General features: G+C 39.2%; 1 protein-coding gene and 2 long non-coding RNA genes across 4 annotated transcripts in view; 2 read left to right on the top strand and 1 right to left on the bottom strand.

The window, feature by feature from the left end:
• LOC145457025 (uncharacterized) overlaps positions 1–17,651 on the top strand; it is a 335,179-nt gene that overhangs the window by 91,295 nt on the left and 226,233 nt on the right. The gene's annotated exons all lie outside the window — the stretch shown is intronic.
• The window catches only part of LOC145457021 (uncharacterized), a 438,806-nt gene that overhangs the window by 280,911 nt on the left and 140,244 nt on the right, over positions 1–17,651 (top strand). The window lies entirely within an intron of this gene.
• Positions 1,602–17,163, bottom strand: LOC145457084 (uncharacterized). Its single transcript, XR_013920777.1, has 2 exons — positions 12,917–17,163; positions 1,602–2,411 (listed from the first exon to the last, which is right to left on the bottom strand). It is a non-coding gene; the product is annotated as an uncharacterized LOC145457084 (long non-coding RNA).

The following is a 17,651-nucleotide window of genomic DNA, read 5'->3' as shown; positions in this document are numbered from 1 at the left end:
GTAAGCTGTGTCGGGTGCTGCTATAATGTTCGGAGCGAATATAGTAGAAAGTCCACGTCTGGACACCTGTATGCAGATGCGCATACTACCGTAGTAAAACGCATAACAGAATGCAGGCAAAATTCGATATTGCTTTGTGATGATTTTGATGTTGTTCCATAGCGATTGGGAAGATAGGACTCCTAATTTCCTAACTAACTACAAAATCCCTAGTAACATAGTCGGACGCATAACGGAATTTACGCAAAATCGGTATTGCTCTGCGATAATTTTGACCACTATGTTTTGATAATAACTTGCTTCCGAGAAATAAATAACATTCATTATACGTTAGATGATACTTTTCCTTGATATTCTATTATGTGTATTTAGGGCTTATGCGACATCACTATGTTGGCGACAGGCCTGATTTGAACACACTAATTTTGCGAATTAAACTTATCGCTCAACACGAACACTCAATGAAGAGCACCCTGGAGACCCACATAAATGCTCCACAATTCTTGACATATAATATACTGAGCATATAATAAGATGACAAAACCTATACTTGAGTACTCCGAAATATACAAGTACTTTACCTTTTCACGACGTTTTTGTAAGATGAATACTAATTTTATTGAAAAATGAAATTTATGTTCTCAAGTAGGTTTTTGTCTACACGCACCAACAACTCAAGTATTTATGACACAGGAGTGATTCATTAAGTATAGCGCAAGCAGACCAAACCTATAATTGAGTGCTCCAAAATGTACAAGTACTTCGCTATGTACTCCCTCCACGTAAAAAGTGACAGATTTAGGCAAAAGTTGCTATAGAACTGCGTTAGTTTTAAAGTTGTTCCATCATGCAATGTGTGATGAAATTTGGTATGCTGCATAATCACAATGCCCTGGAGCTCATTTAGATACGTTTTTTTAATGTAGTTACACATTCTAGTTGTTTTGATGTAAGGAAAAAATCATTCGATAACTCGATAGTTAACGCGCGTTGATGTAACTTTCCTCATTTGTATGCATAGCCTACGTGAAATTATTATGATGTCATGAATAAGTAGTTTACAAATTCATACGATTTTTCTTGTTGCGCTCCGGGATAAAATGTAATTTTTCGCTCTTTTTTATTTTTTCAATAAAATTAGTATTCATTTTACAAAAAACGTCGTGTAAAGATAAAGTACTCGTACATTTCGTAGTGCTCAAGTATAAGTTTTCAAACCATTACCGTGACAAAATTTTCAGAATAGCAACTTTTGCGTAAAGTCTCTGTCTTGCATTTAGTTGCCGGCTCTGAAAGCAAGCAAAGTTTGTGGTATTTGCGCAACATCGAAATTTGTACACTTCACGCGGGGCCTACGATACTTACGGCCTAATACGGCACATTACACTTGCTGGATATAAGAGGCCGACACTCCCAACCAGACATCAAGACTGACTCAATGATTGCTTGCGATCTCACTTCTCGATACCAGACGCCTCGCCATACACGTCTAATAAAGTATTATAACAGACAAAATTAGTTCTTTCAGATGAAACAACCCAATTAAGAGCCAAGTGACATCGTCGCAATGTATTTAATCGTTCAGGTGAACTTGAATCGTGATCCGGATCTCGTAACATAGTAAAATCGAGGTATGTAGTTTAATTACTCACTCACTACTCTATATGTTGGTGGTGGTCATACCCTGCAAACTTTTTTGCTGCGAACGTAGTGTTTCACCTTACATCAGTTGGTTCAATGTATGTACCGGGTTGTGAAAACTGTCGCTGTTTTGACTATGTGTCACAATCAATACTAAATACGAGAATTCGTTACTCGTCGAAACGCCGCAGTCAGACATCGTTAACAGCGATTCCGTTTATGGCAATCTTGAGTTCAATTGCGGTTTTGTGATGTTAACCAAGCGGCTGTGTTTCTGCGGTGTGAAGACTGAATTCGTGTTGTTTCCCCGCAAGAGTGCGATGTCTATTTCACACCTAGAGCAATTATAAAACGCATCTTCGAAACTTTTGGTCTAGTTCATCCGCTTGCATTTCGAAACGGACCATCACGACAAGACTCTAACCCACCACATCCGAGGTTTCAGTTGATCATATCGAAGAATATCATGTCCATCCGTGTTACCACCCACAGATTTCGCCATCCTCACACGGTAGTGCTAAGACACAGACAAGATGCGGTGGTGGAAATATTGAAAATGAGAAAGCAGACCTTGGTGTCATTTGATTTGGATTTTACACCCGATGAACCCACCATTCGTACTGCGCATTGGGATGAGGATTCTATCATTGATGTCGAGGCAAAGGAGATGTACAGATTTGTTGGTGTCGTGAATATTCAACGAAAGTCGGGGTATATGCTTGTGCATGGTTCGCGTATTTGACTGTGAAGATATCGCTATACATAACGTGCTGTTCACCGTATCGATAGCACCAACGAATATCCGTGAAAGGGTTGTAATCTCGGTGAAATAGTGTGCGACACATTTTTCCACAATTGGAATGCATGTCGGTTCATACTAAGACCATGTTACGGTCAAATATGTGTGTTTTTCTGTCTCCAAGTCAGCTACCCCCACATTGAATGTACAGAGTCGGTGCATGTATGAGACTTCAGAACATGAATTTGTAATCCATGATGCTTGTAATGCCGGCCATGATGTTATCCGTGATGTATGTAATGTCACACACCTCGTTTACGCGAATACTTGGTATCTATGAACAATCGTGAAGTATACTGGATGTGTAATGTCTTGTTATTTTCATGGAAACACGGGGGTGTAACATGTTTGAATATTGTTCATTGGTTTGTCGATTCAGAGTTGATATCCGGATCCGGTTATTTGATCACTGGAACGGAGTCGATGTACTGATGATGATGATGATGACCTCCTACCGTAATATGCTACATGACGATCTAGTCCTGTTCAAATATATTTTTGGTCTGTTTAACACGCGTGGTAAACCTTTTTCGTCAAAGGTGCCATATCGACCCTATATTTCCAATTATATTTCTTAAGGAACCATGTACCTAGATTCTCATCTTCATGTCTTAATAGAAGCTCCACCATATTCTGTACAGTTAATCGTCTTTTCACCTGGTGAGTCATTTCTCTGATACGATACGATACATAACGAAAACCATTCGCCGTAATATATTCTGAATATTTTTTTTTTCTAAGCATCCTCGAGGCAATTCACAACTATTTCCAGAACCCTCAATAAATGTATGTCTAATTCTTTGCGAGGACTAAGATTTCACCTAAATAGAGATCAATCATTCTTACGGTACCGAAAAACTAAACAAATCAAAAATAAAACACATAAACATAAAACTCTACCTACATTAAATCAGCATACTCTTACCACCCATCAAGGATAATATAGCTACGCGAAGACAACTCAACCTTTCGTTAACCTTATGTAGCTAATTACAATCCTCCAATGTGCAACCTAGTTGAGAATAGCTAATTCGCGAAAAACACTAAGCATAGCGACGTTCCAAAGCGTCATGTTTATATTGGATTCTCGCTAATACCCAACATCCGATGAAGTTAGATAGAGGTTACTAGCGCTAGTTTTTCCTAAACGAAAACTCGTAGATACTCAAGTAGAAGGTGCACCCATCAATATATACTCGAGTGCAAGTGGAAGTCGTGATTCTCAAGTAAGCAAAATGTAAGTATTCATGAGTTGGTTTAAATGAAGATTGTCAAGTATAAGTAGCATAAACATCATATTTGTAGTAGCATGTCCTCAAGATATTTTCAGTTCGGTCCAATTTCACGCTGCTTACCAATTTACAAGCCGCAGTGCGAATTAGCATTCATAGAAATTGTACATAATTTTTGCATGTCGGGTGTTAAGGTGATTCCTACGCATTCATGATTTCGTCCGAGTTTGTATTTTAGTAATAATTTACGATACCGCGTTTGTAACTTGTGTAAGTAGGCCTTCAGGAATATCATAGTTCTTGAACCGTGCTCAATGCTCAATAGACCATTTTTGCTATTTTTCATCCCCATAAGTCATTCTGAATCGCGTAAACGCATCGTACGATATAGATGAAAGTTATGCAAATCCTAGGATCCTCATTTTCAAAGTAGCCTAGATCTCGAAATAAGCTCTGACTCGGTATTTTCCTCAAAGCATGGAATTACCACGAGTATCACCTTCGATCGCTGAAGAAAAGGACGAGATTATATCCGAAGCACATTCCTTGACCAGGAATTTTATCATGCACGAACTCGATGGCTCATGCGTTAAGGTAAATACGAAAGCAGAGAGAACCTTACGTCGAGTCGGGGATGAAATGTTCGAGCGACATCGAACTGTCCTAAACGCAGTTTCCAAACGTCTCCGCTATAGCGATGTCGAAGTCAATGAAAAATATAAAGAATATTTACCCGATGAGCGAATGTTCCTGATGATAGCTGATGAAATTTGCAAAGATACCAAAGAAAATTGGGGCAGGATTGTCACCCTTTTTGTGTTCGGTAGCATTCTTGCTCGCAAGAACGAGGATGAACATCATGGGGAGCATATAGAACAGTGGTTCCCAACCTTTTTGTCTTCATTCCCCACTTCAGATTTACTCTGAGCCTTCATTCCCCACCACCAATAATTTCTGTGATTACGGAGCAGTTATTTGCTTGTTTTAGTACACAAGACAAACAACCACGCCAATACGCAATACAATCGCCTATAACTGCACCATAAAACGTATGGTGATTGGTGAACCGATACCGCTAACCCTCCAAATTTTGCGAAAGCGATATTTCACGTCAGACTAGTCGTACAGGATGCGTTTGTGACGCCAAAATAGGTTACCCGGACTTAAAAATGAGATTTTGTCAACAACACGCAATAAAATTTTCGATACATACATTCCAGAGCAGTTAACTGGTACGGTAATTGCGCATGTGTCTCCGTAAATATGTAGACCAGGGGCGGGCAACATACGGCCCGCGGGCCGGATCCGGCCCGCGAAGGGATTTTATCCGGCCCGCCGATAGTTTTTACTCTGAAAGTTTTTCATTGACAAATTTTATGCGTCACAGAATGAATACAAGTTTGCGAACCTGAGAAAGATGGACATTAAACTACTTGGTCGGTTCGGGTCTACTTACATTTTCTACCATGAACCAGTGTTGGGATGACCCGAGTCACCTTTTTCGTATGACTTGACTTGACTTGACTTGACTCGAGTCACCTTGGAAAAATGACTTGACTTGACTCGACGCTTCAGAAATGCAGATTGACTCGTGACTCGAAGCAAAAGTTACGAGTCAATTTAAAGTCATCAAGTAATTGATGTTGACTAAATCGATGTATCTCGTGTAAGTTCGCCGAGCCTCCATTGTTATATCACAAATAAATTGATCGCAAACGCAGTGATCGGAGCTTATACAACAGCTTACGTTGTCGTAAACTTGCTCACCTCATCCAACCCTCTTATATATAACTTAAATCAAACGAATATCGCTCATACGTTTATAATTGTATATCGTGGATAAGTAGGCGGGTAGGGTATTGAACTATATCATTTTTAAACTTTCTGAGGTTTCGTATGTTATCCTGTATTTTGGCTTATATTTAAAGATTGCGGCTGCACTGCTATTATTGCGTAGTTGAGCAGTTCTGTGTATGTGTGAGCGATACACCGTGTTTTGCGAGTAAAATCAACTCTTCATTCCATTACTTCTCGCCACTTAATCCACGTAAGCGGTGTCTTACACAAAGCCTAGAAGTGTGCCGTGCTATAAGTCGGCAGTTGAGGAATAAATATGAAGAATATTGGCCTGGTGTAAATGACCGTAGTAGTCGACAAGCACCATGAATGTCTGAAAACAAACAAACAAACTTTTTGTTCGTTCGTCGATTCCAAATAAATGGGTACTTCATCTGTATTTAAAACAGTTAGCAAAATGTAATGACTTTAATCATGACTAGTACTTTGAAAATTCAACTTGACTAGACTAGTGACCTGACTCGTGACTTGACTTGACTAGAGTCACCTTCAAGAATCGAGTGACTTGACTTGACCCGAGTCACCTTTGAAAATCAAGTGACGTGACTTGATTTGACTCGAGTTAAAATGTGCAATGACGCGAGATGACTTGTGACTCGAAGGTAGTGACTTGATCCCAACATTGCCACGCAAATTAACGAGTAAGGCTGCGTTCCAATATAACTGATGTTCGCGTGTAGTGTTTTCTAAGGGTTTCCGCATATGACATGCAACCAGAGTTCAAAAATAGTGGACAATATTGAACGGCAACAGATCCCTGATTGACTTCAATAGCTGTTGTAAATAAATTCAATACATACTGTTTTTAGACTCTATGCTTTAAACTTGAAGTTTACAATAATTACAATGGATTCCTTGTATAGGTGGATAAATACGCGATTGACTTATAACGTTATAACGTATAATGTATATATTCTGTAATCCGGCCCGCCAAGTGCTTCATTTTCCCATATCCGGCCCGCCGACCGGAGAAGTTGCCCGCCCCTGATGTAGACTATCCTGTATATAGTGTTGAACAAATGGGTCTATTCCCCACCAAAAACCATTGTATTCCCCACCAGTGGGGAATTCCCCACCGTTTGGGAACCACTGATATAGAAGCTATCATACAGACAGTCGGAAATTACATTGCTAGCAGAAGACTAAAGTGGATAGTGCGAAATGGAGGATGGGTGGGTGATTTACATGCTTTGCTTAGGATTTATAAATTATCTTTTAGCATGAGATATATAGTGTATCCGCTCCCTCGGAGCCCATATCATCTCTCGATGATGAAACTCAGCTTTACCTTCCAATTCGGTTCCCGATACGATAACTTTCATCCGTATGATCATTAAGGCTTCTATTTTTGTTGTAGGATGGCTTTGTAGAATTCTTTGATAATACCGCTTTCGACTACAATAAAGTTTGGAAGGGACTCGTGTTTGTCGGGATCGGACTTACATCTATTGCAATGGCATTATCAAGATAACGGATGTTCGCGTGTTTTGTCTCATGTAATATTTTAAGAATAAAATTCTTCATCGTTTAATCGTATCCATTTTACTGTAGGACCTATACAGTTTCTTCTGAGAATACTCGAAGGATTGCACCCATATGGAAACCTTCTTTATACTTTTAATTTTTCTAATTTCTACAGCTACGTAAGGAAATTGTTAGGATTACCCAGAATACATTGCAGGTCAAATTTGATTCGATTACGAGCATTATAGCGACAGAGATTTACGATAGTGTAAAATGACCTACCTTACGATATCAAATTTCGTCTTCTCTCCAAGTGGAAATATCATGTTATATAATATTGTCCATACCGAACAAATATAAATTTGCCCGTGCTGTTGCTTTGCAAGAATACTTCGCTCACATAGTAACCAATTTCTGGTGGATCCCGAATCGATATAGACAGAAGTGCGGAAAGTTACATTGACATGTCTTAACTTCTGCCATAGATGTTGCGTTTCTAACTACTTTAAAAGTTGCTAGAGCTCACGCTGTTTTATCGTCGTATTGACGTTCGTTTTGAAAAGTATAGCATGCTCAATGGTTCATGTTCACATTATTCAGTTAATTAGGTTTTGCGCAAAGAAAAATAAAATTCACGCAAAAGTCGCTATTGCTCCGCGATGATTTTGATGTTGTTCCATACCGATTTGGGAGGTAGTACACTTTGTATTAACTTCTGCCATAGAAGTTGCGTTTCTGGCTACTTAAAAGTTGCTAGAGCTCACGCTGTTTTATCGTCGTATTGACGTTCGTTTTGAAAAGTATAGCATGCTCAATGGTTCATGTTCACATTATTCAGTTTAATTAGGTTTTGCGCAAAGAAAAATAAAATTCACGCAAAAGTCGCTATTGCTCCGCGATGATTTTGATGTTGTTCCATACCGATTTGGGAGGTAGTACACTTAATTTCGTAAAGTACGCATATTCGCGGCGTGTTCAATTAACTCATGTGGCTCTAAAATGTAGTAAGCAGGGTGATGGGTATTCGTTGAGTTGAATAACCATAAAAAATATTCCCGCGCCCTAGGTTGTAGGGGTTAGCAATAGTTGGGTTTAGGAGGGCGCGGGAATATTTTTTATGGTTATTCAACTCAACGAATACCCATCACCCTGCTTACTACATTTTAGAGCCACATGAGTTAATTGAACACGCCGCGAATATGCGTACTTTACGAAATTAAGTGTACTACCTCCCAAATCGGTATGGAACAACATCAAAATCATCGCGGAGCAATAGCGACTTTTGCGTGAATTTTATTTTTCTTTGCGCAAAACCTAATTAACTGAATAATGTGAACATGAACCATTGAGCATGCTATACTTTTCAAAACGAACGTCAATACGACGATAAAACAGCGTGAGCTCTAGCAACTTTTAAAGTAGTTAGAAACGCAACATCTATGGCAGAAGTTAAGACATGTCAATGTAACTTTCCGCACTTCTGTCTATATCGATTCGGGATCCACCAGAAATTGGTTACTATGTGAGCGAAGTATTCTTGCAAAGCAACAGCACGGGCAAATTTATATTTGTTCGGTATGGACAATATTATATAACATGATATTTCCACTTGGAGAGAAGACGAAATTTGATATCGTAAGGTAGGTCATTTTACACTATCGTAAATCTCTGTCGCTATAATGCTCGTAATCGAATCAAATTTGACCTGCAATGTATTCTGGGTAATCCTAACAATTTCCTTACGTAGCTGTAGAAATTAGAAAAATTAAAAGTATAAAGAAGGTTTCCATATGGGTGCAATCCTTCGAGTATTCTCAGAAGAAACTGTATAGGTCCTACAGTAAAATGGATGCGATTAAACGATGAAGAATTTTATTCTTAAAATATTACATGAGACAAAACACGCGAACATCCGTTATCTTGATAATGCCATTGCAATAGATGTAAGTCCGATCCCGACAAACACGAGTCCCTTCCAAACTTTATTGTAGTCGAAAGCGGTATTATCAAAGAATTCTACAAAGCCATCCTACAACAAAAATAGAAGCCTTAATGATCATACGGATGAAAGTTATCGTATCGGGAACCGAATTGGAAGGTAAAGCTGAGTTTCATCATCGAGAGATGATATGGGCTCCGAGGGAGCGGATACACTATATATCTCATGCTAAAAGATAATTTATAAATCCTAAGCAAAGCATGTAAATCACCCACCCATCCTCCATTTCGCACTATCCACTTTAGTCTTCTGCTAGCAATGTAATTTCCGACTGTCTGTATGATAGCTTCTATATCAGTGGTTCCCAAACGGTGGGGAATTCCCCACTGGTGGGGAATACAATGGTTTTTGGTGGGGAATAGACCCATTTGTTCAACACTATATACAGGATAGTCTACATCAGGGGCGGGCAACTTCTCCGGTCGGCGGGCCGGATATGGGAAAATGAAGCACTTGGCGGGCCGGATTACAGAATATATACATTATACGTTATAACGTTATAAGTCAATCGCGTATTTATCCACCTATACAAGGAATCCATTGTAATTATTGTAAACTTCAAGTTTAAAGCATAGAGTCTAAAAACAGTATGTATTGAATTTATTTACAACAGCTATTGAAGTCAATCAGGGATCTGTTGCCGTTCAATATTGTCCACTATTTTTTGAACTCTGGTTGCATGTCATATGCGGAAACCCTTAGAAAACACTACACGCGAACATCAGTTATATTGGAACGCAGCCTTACTCGTTAATTTGCGTGGCAATGTTGGGATCAAGTCACTACCTTCGAGTCACAAGTCATCTCGCGTCATTGCACATTTTAACTCGAGTCAAATCAAGTCACGTCACTTGATTTTCAAAGGTGACTCGGGTCAAGTCAAGTCACTCGATTCTTGAAGGTGACTCTAGTCAAGTCAAGTCACGAGTCAGGTCACTAGTCTAGTCAAGTTGAATTTTCAAAGTACTAGTCATGATTAAAGTCATTACATTTTGCTAACTGTTTTAAATACAGATGAAGTACCCATTTATTTGGAATCGACGAACGAACAAAAAGTTTGTTTGTTTGTTTTCAGACATTCATGGTGCTTGTCGACTACTACGGTCATTTACACCAGGCCAATATTCTTCATATTTATTCCTCAACTGCCGACTTATAGCACGGCACACTTCTAGGCTTTGTGTAAGACACCGCTTACGTGGATTAAGTGGCGAGAAGTAATGGAATGAAGAGTTGATTTTACTCGCAAAACACGGTGTATCGCTCACACATACACAGAACTGCTCAACTACGCAATAATAGCAGTGCAGCCGCAATCTTTAAATATAAGCCAAAATACAGGATAACATACGAAACCTCAGAAAGTTTAAAAATGATATAGTTCAATACCCTACCCGCCTACTTATCCACGATATACAATTATAAACGTATGAGCGATATTCGTTTGATTTAAGTTATATATAAGAGGGTTGGATGAGGTGAGCAAGTTTACGACAACGTAAGCTGTTGTATAAGCTCCGATCACTGCGTTTGCGATCAATTTATTTGTGATATAACAATGGAGGCTCGGCGAACTTACACGAGATACATCGATTTAGTCAACATCAATTACTTGATGACTTTAAATTGACTCGTAACTTTTGCTTCGAGTCACGAGTCAATCTGCATTTCTGAAGCGTCGAGTCAAGTCAAGTCATTTTTCCAAGGTGACTCGAGTCAAGTCAAGTCAAGTCAAGTCATACGAAAAAGGTGACTCGGGTCATCCCAACACTGGTTCATGGTAGAAAATGTAAGTAGACCCGAACCGACCAAGTAGTTTAATGTCCATCTTTCTCAGGTTCGCAAACTTGTATTCATTCTGTGACGCATAAAATTTGTCAATGAAAAACTTTCAGAGTAAAAACTATCGGCGGGCCGGATAAAATCCCTTCGCGGGCCGGATCCGGCCCGCGGGCCGTATGTTGCCCGCCCCTGGTCTACATATTTACGGAGACACATGCGCAATTACCGTACCAGTTAACTGCTCTGGAATGTATGTATCGAAAATTTTATTGCGTGTTGTTGACAAAATCTCATTTTTAAGTCCGGGTAACCTATTTTGGCGTCACAAACGCATCCTGTACGACTAGTCTGACGTGAAATATCGCTTTCGCAAAATTTGGAGGGTTAGCGGTATCGGTTCACCAATCACCATACGTTTTATGGTGCAGTTATAGGCGATTGTATTGCGTATTGGCGTGGTTGTTTGTCTTGTGTACTAAAACAAGCAAATAACTGCTCCGTAATCACAGAAATTATTGGTGGTGGGGAATGAAGGCTCAGAGTAAATCTGAAGTGGGGAATGAAGACAAAAAGGTTGGGAACCACTGACTTATGGGGATGAAAAATAGCAAAAATGGTCTATTGAGCATTGAGCACGGTTCAAGAACTATGATATTCCTGAAGGCCTACTTACACAAGTTACAAACGCGGTATCGTAAATTATTACTAAAATACAAACTCGGACGAAATCATGAATGCGTAGGAATCACCTTAACACCCGACATGCAAAAATTATGTACAATTTCTATGAATGCTAATTCGCACTGCGGCTTGTAAATTGGTAAGCAGCGTGAAATTGGACCGAACTGAAAATATCTTGAGGACATGCTACTACAAATATGATGTTTATGCTACTTATACTTGACAATCTTCATTTAAACCAACTCATGAATACTTACATTTTGCTTACTTGAGAATCACGACTTCCACTTGCACTCGAGTATATATTGATGGGTGCACCTTCTACTTGAGTATCTACGAGTTTTCGTTTAGGAAAAACTAGCGCTAGTAACCTCTATCTAACTTCATCGGCTGTTGGGTATTAGCGAGAATCCAATATAAACATGACGCTTTGGAACGTCGCTATGCTTAGTGTTTTTCGCGAATTAGCTATTCTCAACTAGGTTGCACATTGGAGGATTGTAATTAGCTACATAAGGTTAACGAAAGGTTGAGTTGTCTTCGCGTAGCTATATTATCCTTGATGGGTGGTAAGAGTATGCTGATTTAATGTAGGTAGAGTTTTATGTTTATGTGTTTTATTTTTGATTTGTTTAGTTTTTCGGTACCGTAAGAATGATTGATCTCTATTTAGGTGAAATCTTAGTCCTCGCAAAGAATTAGACATACATTTATTGAGGGTTCTGGAAATAGTTGTGAATTGCCTCGAGGATGCTTAGAAAAAAAAAATATTCAGAATATATTACGGCGAATGGTTTTCGTTATGTATCGTATCGTATCAGAGAAATGACTCACCAGGTGAAAAGACGATTAACTGTACAGAATATGGTGGAGCTTCTATTAAGACATGAAGATGAGAATCTAGGTACATGGTTCCTTAAGAAATATAATTGGAAATATAGGGTCGATATGGCACCTTTGACGAAAAAGGTTTACCACGCGTGTTAAACAGACCAAAAATATATTTGAACAGGACTAGATCGTCATGTAGCATATTACGGTAGGCGGTCATCATCATCATCATCAGTACATCGACTCCGTTCCAGTGATCAAATAACCGGATCCGGATATCAACTCTGAATCGACAAACCAATGAACAATATTCAAACATGTTACACCCCCGTGTTTCCATGAAAATAACAAGACATTACACATCCAGTATACTTCACGATTGTTCATAGATACCAAGTATTCGCGTAAACGAGGTGTGTGACATTACATACATCACGGATAACATCATGGCCGGCATTACAAGCATCATGGATTACAAATTCATGTTCTGAAGTCTCATACATGCACCGACTCTGCACATTCAATGTGGGGGTAGCTGACTTGGAGACAGAAAAACACACATATTTGACCGTAACATGGTCTTAGTATGAACCGACATGCATTCCAATTGTGGAAAAATGTGTCGCACACTATTTCACCGAGATTACAACCCTTTCACGGATATTCGTTGGTGCTATCGATACGGTGAACAGCACGTTATGTATAGCGATATCTTCACAGTCAAATACGCGAACCATGCACAAGCATATACCCCGACTTTCGTTGAATATTCACGACACCAACAAATCTGTACATCTCCTTTGCCTCGACATCAATGATAGAATCCTCATCCCAATGCGCAGTACGAATGGTGGGTTCATCGGGTGTAAAATCCAAATCAAATGACACCAAGGTCTGCTTTCTCATTTTCAATATTTCCACCACCGCATCTTGTCTGTGTCTTAGCACTACCGTGTGAGGATGGCGAAATCTGTGGGTGGTAACACGGATGGACATGATATTCTTCGATATGATCAACTGAAACCTCGGATGTGGTGGGTTAGAGTCTTGTCGTGATGGTCCGTTTCGAAATGCAAGCGGATGAACTAGACCAAAAGTTTCGAAGATGCGTTTTATAATTGCTCTAGGTGTGAAATAGACATCGCACTCTTGCGGGGAAACAACACGAATTCAGTCTTCACACCGCAGAAACACAGCCGCTTGGTTAACATCACAAAACCGCAATTGAACTCAAGATTGCCATACACGGAATCGCTGTTAACGATGTCTGACTGCGGCGTTTCGACGAGTAACGAATTCTCGTATTTAGTATTGATTGTGACACATAGTCAAAACAGCGACAGTTTTCACAACCCGGTACATACATTGAACCAACTGATGTAAGGTGAAACACTACGTTCGCAGCAAAAAAGTTTGCAGGGTATGACCACCACCAACATATAGAGTAGTGAGTGAGTAATTAAACTACATACCTCGATTTTACTATGTTACGAGATCCGGATCACGATTCAAGTTCACCTGAACGATTAAATACATTGCGACGATGTCACTTGGCTCTTAATTGGGTTGTTTCATCTGAAAGAACTAATTTTGTCTGTTATAATACTTTATTAGACGTGTATGGCGAGGCGTCTGGTATCGAGAAGTGAGATCGCAAGCAATCATTGAGTCAGTCTTGATGTCTGGTTGGGAGTGTCGGCCTCTTATATCCAGCAAGTGTAATGTGCCGTATTAGGCCGTAAGTATCGTAGGCCCCGCGTGAAGTGTACAAATTTCGATGTTGCGCAAATACCACAAACTTTGCTTGCTTTCAGAGCCGGCAACTAAATGCAAGACAGAGACTTTACGCAAAAGTTGCTATTCTGAAAATTTTGTCACGGTAATGGTTTGAAAACTTATACTTGAGCACTACGAAATGTACGAGTACTTTATCTTTACACGACGTTTTTTGTAAAATGAATACTAATTTTATTGAAAAAATAAAAAAGAGCGAAAAATTACATTTTATCCCGGAGCGCAACAAGAAAAATCGTATGAATTTGTAAACTACTTATTCATGACATCATAATAATTTCACGTAGGCTATGCATACAAATGAGGAAAGTTACATCAACGCGCGTTAACTATCGAGTTATCGAATGATTTTTTCCTTACATCAAAACAACTAGAATGTGTAACTACATTAAAAAAACGTATCTAAATGAGCTCCAGGGCATTGTGATTATGCAGCATACCAAATTTCATCACACATTGCATGATGGAACAACTTTAAAACTAACGCAGTTCTATAGCAACTTTTGCCTAAATCTGTCACTTTTTACGTGGAGGGAGTACATAGCGAAGTACTTGTACATTTTGGAGCACTCAATTATAGGTTTGGTCTGCTTGCGCTATACTTAATGAATCACTCCTGTGTCATAAATACTTGAGTTGTTGGTGCGTGTAGACAAAAACCTACTTGAGAACATAAATTTCATTTTTCAATAAAATTAGTATTCATCTTACAAAAACGTCGTGAAAAGGTAAAGTACTTGTATATTTCGGAGTACTCAAGTATAGGTTTTGTCATCTTATTATATGCTCAGTATATTATATGTCAAGAATTGTGGAGCATTTATGTGGGTCTCCAGGGTGCTCTTCATTGAGTGTTCGTGTTGAGCGATAAGTTTAATTCGCAAAATTAGTGTGTTCAAATCAGGCCTGTCGCCAACATAGTGATGTCGCATAAGCCCTAAATACACATAATAGAATATCAAGGAAAAGTATCATCTAACGTATAATGAATGTTATTTATTTCTCGGAAGCAAGTTATTATCAAAACATAGTGGTCAAAATTATCGCAGAGCAATACCGATTTTGCGTAAATTCCGTTATGCGTCCGACTATGTTACTAGGGATTTTGTAGTTAGTTAGGAAATTAGGAGTCCTATCTTCCCAATCGCTATGGAACAACATCAAAATCATCACAAAGCAATATCGAATTTTGCCTGCATTCTGTTATGCGTTTTACTACGGTAGTATGCGCATCTGCATACAGGTGTCCAGACGTGGACTTTCTACTATATTCGCTCCGAACATTATAGCAGCACCCGACACAGCTTACATTATTACGTTATAAGACGCCGGCGGCGTTTCACTGTCGGTTTAATCACCCTTATTCTAGTGACATGAAAAGGACTGAATCGTATGAAATGTGATCACTACAAGAATCGAGCGAAAGCGCTGTTTCACGCCGTCTTGCATCGGTCACGATTAGTTTTACTTTTCAACTAACTTGTTGTCTGTCGTTATATTCATTAGACTCGCTTTCATGCGGCTAATTTGTCCTTATCATTATAACGTCGGTGATCGCGTACCTGCGGCGAAGGTGTTCGTTTAATTATAGCAAGGAGAACCGGACCCCTGCGGCTAGGCGTTGGCATTTTAGTGCTGAGTTAAATACCCTTATACTCGACATGCAAACATTATACAGGTAGCGGTTATACTGCGAGCTGATGATCGGGCTTCATAATTGTGCGGGGGATCCCATTGTTGAATTTGAATTGATCAGCGTGTCGCTGTACATGATGCACTATATCGAAAGCATTATTGCTGGTTGAATATTGTTGAATGGTTGTCTGCGAATAGCTGCATAAATTGCGAAAAGGTGCGACCCTAATTTTTCGGCTTTATTGCAAATACCGATGCTGGAATTGTACTTATGTCACATAGAACTCGGACACCATCGATGAAATTCACATAAAATCATGCGTAGTTGATAAATTACTTAGCGACATCTCGACTCATGGGGAATCAACATTTAGTGTGTTACACGAGAATTCATATTCTCAAAAACTGGTATGGAAAAATGTGGAGACAATAAGAAAATAATTTACTTAAGAAAATCTCGACTCACGCGGATTAGTAATTTTTAAAAATTAAAATATAGTGTATTATTGGAACTACGTCAATTTTTCGTAAAGATTAATAGCTAAAAATAATTCACTTAACGGTATCTGGACTCGTGTTGTTATTTATTTCTCGGAAGCAAGTTATTATCAATACATATTGCTAAATACACATGGAGAATCGGTATTGAAATTCACAAAACAGCTATTTCTCGGAAGCAATTATAACAACGAGAAAATCGGGCTTCATAATTGTGCGGGGGGATCCCATTGTTGAATTTGAATTGATCAGCGTGTCGCTGTACATGATGCACTATATCGAAAGCATTATTGCTGGTTGAATATTGTCGAATGGTTGTCTATAATGTTAGTTGCATACAAGAATCTCGGAGATCTAAGCTCGAGATTTACGTACTCATGCTTGATTTGTTTCCATAGCCTCGACCTTGGGAATCGCTTGTATGCGTCCAAAGAAAATAAGTCGTGAAATGTGGAAACTGTAGAAACCGTTAGGAATCGCGTACCTGCCGCGAAAAGTTTGTTTAATTGTAACGCCGAGCATTGTGCGCCTACGGCTAGTCCGTTGGCGTTTAGCGCTGATTAAATTATCCTTATGATTTGTTTCCGTAGCTCCGAACTGGAGAATCGCTTGCCTGCGTCTAATGAAAATAAGTCGTAAAATGCGGAGGCTGCAGAGACAGTAACTTGTATACATAAAATCAAGTTTAAAAATATGGACGGATGAGTTATCTCTGACCAATAGAGTAATATAACCACCTATAGTTTAGTGGGGTATTGCTATAATGTATATCCAAACAATCGTTGCAGACTCTGAATGTTACCTAGGTCCTTATCACAAAAAATCATGCATCAGAAGCGTAGGGGTTCATATTATCAAGTCGCAGCGCTCAAATCGCATTTTATATTAAGTAATTAGTGATGATGTGTAGAATTTTGATATTGATAATATTACCCGGAGTATATAACCTTACATAGACATCATAGTTTTCGCATTTATGTATAATCTGAATAGGAATTTAAATACATAGTCCTAAATACACATAATAGAAAATCTGTCGATTCTAGCCAAGGTAAGTTTTGACGCAGCAATCATGAGTCGTAAAATGTGGAAACTGCAGAAACCGTAACTTGTACACATAAAATCAAGTTTAAAAAATATGGACGGATGATATTAGTCCTAAATACACATAATACAATATCTGAGAAAAGTATCAAGATGTGGCAATCAATGCAGCGATGATATAGCAATGGATGGATGTGATGTGGCAATGGCCGCGGCTGATGACGTAGCAGATGAGGTGGCAATGGGCGTCCTATAGGTGCGGCAATGGGCGGATGATGTGGCAATGTAGGCGTGGCAATTAAGGCGACGTGGCGTAATTTGATTGGCCTGCAACAAACGATTCAACCCTTACTACTCCAGTGACTGGGGAAAACCGCCAGTCGGTTGCTCTAAA

This window comes from Botryllus schlosseri, chromosome 15, assembly GCF_051294905.1.
Source record: "Botryllus schlosseri isolate E-star chromosome 15, Bs_hap1, whole genome shotgun sequence".
Classification (NCBI taxonomy): domain Eukaryota; kingdom Metazoa; phylum Chordata; class Ascidiacea; order Stolidobranchia; family Styelidae; genus Botryllus; species Botryllus schlosseri.
The sequence above is the reverse complement of the archived record's forward strand: the minus strand, read 5'-3'. Positions and strand labels throughout refer to the sequence as shown.